Source organism: Papaver somniferum, chromosome 4 (assembly GCF_003573695.1).
Source record: "Papaver somniferum cultivar HN1 chromosome 4, ASM357369v1, whole genome shotgun sequence".
Classification (NCBI taxonomy): domain Eukaryota; kingdom Viridiplantae; phylum Streptophyta; class Magnoliopsida; order Ranunculales; family Papaveraceae; genus Papaver; species Papaver somniferum.
This window is the reverse complement of record NC_039361.1, coordinates 3,306,133-3,315,148: the sequence shown is the minus strand read 5'-3', so window position 1 is coordinate 3,315,148 and position 9,016 is coordinate 3,306,133.

The window sequence follows — 9,016 nt, the reverse complement described above, 5'->3', positions numbered from 1 at the left end:
AAATGGTGGAAAATTAGCGAAAAATGGGATGGACCTTACATCATTAAGGAGATAGTTGGAACAGGAGCTTATAGATTAATGGATCCAGAAGGAAGAGATGTTGGTCATAGATTAGACAGACCATGGAAAAATTGTACTTAAAAAGATATTATCCGTAAGAAGCTTTGAGAAGTTATGAATTCTGAAAGAATAATTGCAGGATTATTCATCAAAACAAGATCATGATGTGCGAAATTTTCGCAGAGAACAATGACATAAAAGAAAGGGGCGAACCTTTATGGCGTACACCCTAGTTCGCGAATAAAATTTCGCAAGAGGCAAATGTAAGACAAAGTAAAGTAGCGTTAGGGGGGGGTGTGTGGTATGTTACATGGCTCAGGGAAAGGCTACACCGCCACCGGAACCTGAGTCATGGAGATTTGGGGTCAATAAAGCCCATCCGGGAGAGGCACCTTGGATTCTCAACTTAAGCATATGGGTTGGGGGGGACTAAGGTAATAAGGACTCTCCAAGGAGTGCAGATCTGATCAAGGCGCCGAGGTACACGGTTGAGTCAAGAGTGCCGGGCGTTTGAAGCGTCCTTGCCATTCTTGACAAGTCTTGGCTTATACTGCACTCGGCCTGAAGAAAACCCCACTTAGGGTGCAGTCTCGTAACCATAAGCCCTATAGGTAAAAGGGATAAGAGGCTGCGAAAACAACTGGTTGTTGTTAAGACTGGATGGGAGGAGCTAACCTTGTATGGTAGAAGTACGCCTCCTTGAAGGGGCAACCAGGGGGGAGATAAGGGCGGCACCCTCCATTAGGGAGCTGATAAGTGTCTTAAGACGCAAATGTCATGAGGCTTTTTATTCGCAAGGATATTAAGGCTTGTCATATTTTTGCAACAATCCTGAAGAGGCAATAATACAAAAGAAAAGGATAAGACGAGATCAATGGGTTTTCGCATGAAAGTGCGAAGACGTCCTGCGATTTCGTCGCAAGACGGACATGTCATGGGGCTTTATTTTCGCAAGAATATTTAGGCCTGTCATATTGTCGCAACATTCCTGAAGAGGCCATAATACAAAAGAAAAAGTTAAGACAAGATCAATGGGTTTTTGTATGAAAGTGCAAGGACGTCCTGCGATTTGTCGCAATGACAAGAGATGGCATAATAAGACCTTTAATTAGGAAGGCAAATAAGACCATATGATAAAACAAATTAATTATAAGCATTCATAACAAATTATTTTGCAAGAAAGATAATGAGAGGCAAGTATGGGAATCGAACACAGAAGCATTATCTTTCTTATCAACAAAATATTAAAAGAAAAGTTGACTCCAAAGTCGAGTTGAAAAATGTAACTCTCAAAAGTGATAAAAATAAGACAGTTCAAGAAAACAAAGCTAGATAAGAAGCTCAAGCTTCAATATTAATTCAGTAGCAGGAGATGACAGAAATTCTTCGCCAACATTCTCGCAAGCTTCTCCTTCATTTCGGCTTTGATCTTCCATGACTAGCATCTTGATTATCGCCAGCAATTACTTCTTCAGGAGAAATTTCTTTCTCATTCTGATTAACACCAGCAGATACTTCTTTAGAAGGAACCTCTTCTTCATCTTCCAGGAAATTATCCTCTGCACCGCTTTCGTAATCATAATCACTATCAGCAGGACGAGGAACTTCATCATCATCTACTTCTAAAGGATCAATTGATGTAGGAGGAAGAGAGTTGGACAATAAAATGTCATTTACAAGGACTTCAGCCCGGAGATGAACTTGGCGAAGAAGTGCTCTTGATGATTCCTATCTTGAATATCCTTAAAATAAGCAAGATAATCAAGTCTTCTTTCTGCTCGGTCGCGAGAACCAGTAAGGGTAGAGACGAGCAATGCATTTCTTTGCGAATTTTAGCATATTTAGCCTCCAATCAGAAATAGAAGAATGAAGATTCTTCTCAGACTCTGCGAAAAATAGAATACAAAATTTATTAAGATAAGGAAAATTCAGAGAGATATGACAAAGAAAAGATAATTAAGGCAGTCAAACTATTATGACTACCTTCCTTTTGCGAAATAAGGTGTTGAATCAAGGATAGACAACTATTCTCCCAATGGTCCATTGCGTCATCAAATTTATCTCCAACTAAACCTTTAAGTCGAGACTGAAGATTTTTCTTTTAAAAAAAAGGCATTTTTCTTCGCAAGAGAAGAATAAGATTCTTCTAATTTGGAATATTGTTCTTTAAGCTGATTTGCCTTCACACTTAAAGCTATTCTACCTTGAATGAGTGTATCTCTTTCAGCGATAGATGATTCTGTTACTTCTTTAAGTTCATTTCTCAAAGAGCGAAGAGATTTCTTGGTCAGCACATACTTTTTGGAGAATACTAAGTTGTTGCGAAGATATCGCCATCTTGTTTAAATAAGTTCGCTTCTCTTGAGATAAGGTTTTATTCTCATCTGATAAAGTTTCCATCCCTAAATTAGCTTTAGTTAAAGAATAAGAAAGACGAGATACTTCATTACTTAATAGATCTTGTCTTTGAACTAATTGGGTATTTTCATTGGTAAGATTATTTATTGATCAAGAGAATATGAATAGAGGTTATCTAATTGGTTATATTGATCCATCAAGACTTCTTTATCAACACGGGCTTCTTCAACAGCAGATTCAAATTGATATCTCTCCATTATTCGTTTCTGATTTAATGCTTAACATGCGAAAGAGGGATTTAAAGGATAATTAAACATGGGAAGGATAAAACCATCGAAAAGGCAAATTAAAGACATAGATAAGAAAATCATACCTCTTAATTCATCATTCTTCTTGCGAAGATTGTCACGATCCAGCAAAACATTCTGAAGCTTCTGATTTTCAAGACGAAGAGCATTACATTCTTTTTCTAAAGCTGTCTGCGAAGCAGCTCTGTCAGAACCCAAATGCTTGCTCAGAATTTCGCAAACATTAGACTTGATGGGATCAGTAGAAGACTTTTGCCATCATCCAGAATTCAGATAAAACTTTGAAAGCAATATCTATCCCTTCCACTTTCTTTCGACAGGAAGAGACTTGGGTAGAGAACTGGTAGAGATAGAAGGTTGAGAAACATTCTCAATGGGAAGAGAAGAGGTTTCATTCGCAGAAGGATCCACAAGGGGAATTTCAATCATAGAAAGGTCAACTGAAGAAATGAAATCAGAGGCAGCATTTTCGCGAATTGGAGATAAAGGTTTATCTTGCGAAGATGTCGCAGGAGATTTGGAAGAAATGAAATCAGAAGCATCTTCACGAATTGGAGATAAAAGTTTATCTTGCGAAGATGTCGCAGGAGATTTGGAAGAAATGAGTAGGTGGAAGGGAACAGAGGTTGGAACAGTTTTAAGGTGGCGAGATTTCTTGTGAGGTTTATGAAGATCTTTATCACCCTGCGAATTACAATCCAGATAAGAAACAGAGGCAACAATATTGTTATTAGAAAAAGATAGTGTTTCTTACTACCTTCTCATTCGCAGACTTTCTTTTATGTGCGACAACTTTATGCTGTGATTTGGGATTGTTAGGGTTCTGAACTGTAAATTTAGTGTTGGAGCCGCTTTTGCTGAAATAACAAGAGTATGGGAATCACATAAACAACATAAAATAAGGCAATATACAAGATTAATTTCAGATATATCAATTTCAGCAAAACTCATAAGGAAGAAAAGAGAAGACTAACCTTGATGAATCCTTGAAAAGTGATAGCAGGGAGATTGTCTCGAAGAAGATCACGAACTATGAAGATCTAATATGAAGATGAAGGAGAACTTAAAAAGATTGAAGAGGAAAGAAGAAAAGTTGCAATAATGGAATTTGCAGAAGAACGATCAAGTTTCAGAGAGAATAAAAAGAAAGAAGAAGAGAATAAAAAGAAAGAAGAAGAGAATGAAAAGGAATATATATAGAGGAAATAAACACGGTTAATACGGAAAGATATAAGCGGTTTAAAAGTAACGGTTACAAAAGACGTGTCGAGAAATAAATGGAAGAAAGAATACGTGTGATAAATGCAGAATATGAAAAGATAAGCAGTTGCGGCATTTCTCACATCATTCTCTACTTTGCAGAGAAGATATGAGAAGAGGCAAGATGCAGGATCAGAATCTCGCAACAATTATGTCTCAGCGAAATTATGAATGGTACAACACAATAGCGTCGCAGAATAATTTCAGAAACGATGTCAGCTAGGATCATGAGAAAGATATGATAGTCCTGCGAAAATTAAAAAGCTTGCGAAATTAACATTTTTAAGGTTGCGTGAATGTCGCAAACCATATCCAAAAATAAAGGACAGATTAGTTGTCATCCACTATGTATTTTCTTATAAATAATCGTTCGAGTTGTAAAGAGGAGAGAGATCTTTTTTGAGTAAGAGACAAGTAAATAGGAGAGAGAAAGTTCAGAGCAGAGATCATTCTTGATTTCTTTGTTTTCCTTGTAAGAACATTCAGAAATTAATCAATAAAATTAAGAGAGTAAACCTAAAAATGAGCTGATCAGCAATGAAATCATATGAGGGGTGTATTGTAGGATTTCCTGCAACTACATTTACACCTAAATCTTTTCTAGCATCATTTAAGATTTTCGCAGCCCAAACAAATTCATCCTCATTACTTATAAGAAGACGAGAACGAATTTGATTTTCCCTTTCGCAGAGTTCGATGTTCTTGCGGTTAGCTTCATCTCGTTCAAGTTGAACTTCAAGAAGAGTCTCTTGGAATTTCGCCAAAGCTTTAGCACCTTGATCAGAGATCCGATCCTTATCATCTATGAGACCGCTAATTTTGGTTCTTAACTCATTGGTTTTCTCTTTAGAATCAAGAAGGAGACGCTTAAATCGATTGGATTAAGCCTAAACTAGATCTATGGTCAATTTCTAAGAGGCGAAATTTAGATCTAAGCTCATTTAGATAAAGAGATGAAATTCTATCATTTGAGAATCTATTTAAGGAATTGTTAAGACGCTCAAGAAGGGTATTATTATCCAAGGCATTAGGAAATGAACGAAGAAGGGTAGCTTCATCAGAAAGACCATAAATGTCTGCAAAAAGGATCATTTAAATAAGATAAAATAACAGGATGAATGAATGAAGGGAAAAGAGAAAAGTAACATACTGTAAAGCTGATTATTAGCTTGCTGAAGACTAGAGATTTTGTTCTTGAAGAATCAATTTCTAGTTGTCTATTTTTCTCGCGAAGACCTTTAACTTCAGCTTCCAATTCTTCATTCTTTGTGCGAAATTGGAGATTCTTCTTTTCAAGATTTTCGCGTCTCCTCTCTAGATCCGAGGCAACAGCGAAAGAAGCTTTTCCAGCCTGCGAGAAAATATAAAAAATATTAATATATAAAGAAATTTTGAGTTATGACAATAAAGAAATAAAAGGATAAAAATATACCAGACTATTGAGGGAATGCAAGAAGTCGGGAGTCACTGATCTAGAAACTCCACGAAGAGAACTATCACCATCCAGTAAAAGGACATCGCAAAGTGTAGCGAGAGCCTTGCAGGTGTTGGAGAATTGGCTATCTCCCATTCCTTGCAGAGAATCAGAAAAGAGGCCAGAGAGCTTAGCCATAGAAGATTCAGGTGGAAAATCTTCACTTGCGACAAGATCATCATTGTCCTCATTATCCTTGTCACTTTCAAAATTTTCTTGAGGAGGAATATTTGAAGGAGAAGAAGAACGGACTTTCCTTTTCTTTGAAGGAGGAGCAGTTGATTTTTCTCTGCGAAGAGCACCTTTACCTTTATCACCAGTCTTCGCAACATCAGCAGGCTCTTCTATTTCAGCAATAATCTTCACACACAGATAGAAATAAGAAATGGAAGCAACAGTATACAGTTTAAAATCATAAGGAAAAATTTCTTACCTCATCTGTGTATGAACGAAGAGCTAACAGAGTACTAGCTTTCCCAGTCCTGTTATAACTATCTTTCAGTTTTTGGATCTGCAGAATGTCGCAAGAGTTAGCGAATAAAATAATAAAGAAATGTAAAGTGAACTAAATAGGAAGAAACATACCTCTTTCTCTTTCTCGGGCCAAGAGAAAACCCAAGGTTGATAAGCAGCGAGATTCGCAGGAAGAATATTTGACCCAGCAATGTAAGGTCCTTTTAGCATTAAAGGAAAAACACACCATTTATCATCTTTGGATTAGCGAGGAGTTGTGTTTTTACCAGAGTGCCATTCAATATCTTGCATGAGAATTTTAGCTTCATCAATGTTATCTTTCCTTTTTAAGCGAGTTCCCCAGCGAGTATTCTCTTTATTCATGGAGATAAGTTCATAGTTCTCAAAGAAACTCGCTATTGTGTATTTCTTATAAATTATCTCTAGGTCCGCGTATTTAGGATCCCTAAGTTCTTTGGAGTACAAAGATCCTTTACCAGCACCAAGGTTAGCGATCTCTAGCATCAAACGTATGCAATCCCCACTCAGTTGGAAGATATCTCGCGAAAATCCTGGGTGAACGAGAATTTCATAGAATAAAGGAAGATTTGGGTCATAAAGAGGAATAGGGAGACCTGCGAGAATCTGACCTAGCGAAATTATGATTGATTGATCATCACAGTACTGATCAGAGAAAATTTTGACAGAAAGAATTGATTTGGCATTTTCACCAGGAATGGTGGAGAGTGTGAAACGTTTATCAGCAAGATCTTTTTGGATATCTTTTAAATTATTCTCATGTCTATGACCACTTGGAGCCATATTTGAATATAAGAGTATGGGAATGAATATAAAATAAGAAGATTGAAGGGGGAAAAATTACAGTAGCAGAACTTGCAGAAGAATAACAGAGTTGCAGAGATGAGAGAATAAAAAGAGAAGAGAAAGTAAAAAGAAGATGGAAACAAGAGTAAGAAGAGTATATAAAGGAGATTTTTTTTACTCAAAGAAATAAACATCATTAAGACGAAAAGATGTGAGCGGCTAAATAGCAGCGGTTACAGAAGACGTGTCAAGAAACAGATGGAAGAAAGAATACGTGTGATAAATGCAGAATATGAAGAGATGAACATCTGCGGCATTTCTCATATCATTCTCTACTTTGCAGAGAAGATATGAGAAGAGGAAATATGTAGGATCATAATCTCGCAACGATAATGTCTCAGCGAAATTATCAACTACACAACACAACAGCGTCACAGAACAATTTCAGAAATGATACGATAAACGACGTCAGCTAGGATCATGAGAAAAAAGTGATAGTCCTGCGAAAATTATAGAACTTGCGAAATTAACATTTGTAAGGTTGCGAGAATGTCGTAGACCATACCCTAAAATAAAGGACAGATTAGCTGTCATCCACTATATATTTCCCTATAAATAGTCGTTCAAGTTGTAAAGAAAGAGAGAGACCTTTTTTGAGTAAGAAACAAGTAAATAGGAGAGAGAAAGTCTATAGAATAGGTCATTCTTGATTTCTTTATCTTTTCTTGTAAGAACATTCAAATATTGATCAATAAAATTAAGAGTGTAAACCTAAAAATGAGTTGATTAATAATGAAATCATATGAGGGGTGTAGTGTAGGATTTCCTGCAACTACAACGTCAATTACTAGGACCTGTTACCATATTCCCATGGTATTACTTGTGATCGGTCACACCAGTTACCAGGATCGGTTACACCAATTACCAGGACCGGTTACACCAATTACAAGGATCGATTGCACACTCTTTTGTGATCGGTCACACCAATTACTAGAACAGTTAAACCAATTACTAGGGTCGGTCACACCAATTACAAATATAGATAATACCATCTTAGGTGATTACTTAGGATCAGTTACACTAATAAAAGTCATACCAATACATAAGTCAGGCATTTTGACTAGTTTTACCAAGATACATAACAAGTTATGATTGGTTCTACTAACTCACACATATTGATAATCCAAAGATATGCAATTAATAACAATACCAATAAGCCTAGCGATTTCCCTTTCGACTCACAAAAAAAGTTCATGAATGTACTTCCTTTAAACGAATGTAACATTGTTTCTTAGGACGAAATCTTCACCCATACAAATACACATAATCATAATAGCATTCATACGATTATGTTGATGTCTTATATACGAGTTCAAAAGATAATCGTTATACTTCTTGTTGTAATTCCTTAACACTATGTATACTAGAGTATAATCATTCAAAGCTTCGCAATTATGTTTTCAATGTATATACCACGACTTGAAAGATACGTTGGGAATGAAACAGTTCAAGTCAAAATATTACTAACCTCAAGAGGAAGGATGATGTCGTCGATGTAGCTTGTTACTTCTTCGCATTCTTCAAGTCTTCGAGTAATACTTGTATATCTCATTATCTTAATGTTTCTAGCCTGACCTATACGAAGTTGTCTCTAGTACATCATCAAGCGAATCTTTAATTGAGTTCTGATTCACAAAAATATGACAACCAAACTTGACATACCAACGCTTGGTGGGTTCAACCGAGCTATGCTCTAACAAAAAGTGATGAAAGTAGAGTTTTGTTTAGAGTTGATAGTGAAAAGCGGGGATCTAACAACCTCACCCAATATTTCGATTAGCAATCTGTATGGACTAACTCCAATATACTTTTTAGAGAATCAACTAGATAGTCAGACTCAATCTACATAAAAGTATATCAAATAGTTAATATCTCGATCTCTTGATTTGATATATACTCAAGCAAATAGAAATCTGCGAGTCTTTATCAAGTACTAGAGAGATAACATAGATGGTACCAAAGACCAATATCCAAGTGTCAATCAATTTAAATCAACAACCAAAGGTTGGATATTCTAATTAATTAATCCTAACGCACAACCTGTGATATTTCAATTATATAACAAAATATAATGCGAAATAGAAATAACACAGACACCAGAAGTTTTGTTAACGAGGAAACCTCAAATGCAGAAAAACCCAGGGACCTAGTCCAGATTGAATACACACTGTATTAAGCCGCTACAGACACTAGCCTACTCCAACCTAACTTCGGACTG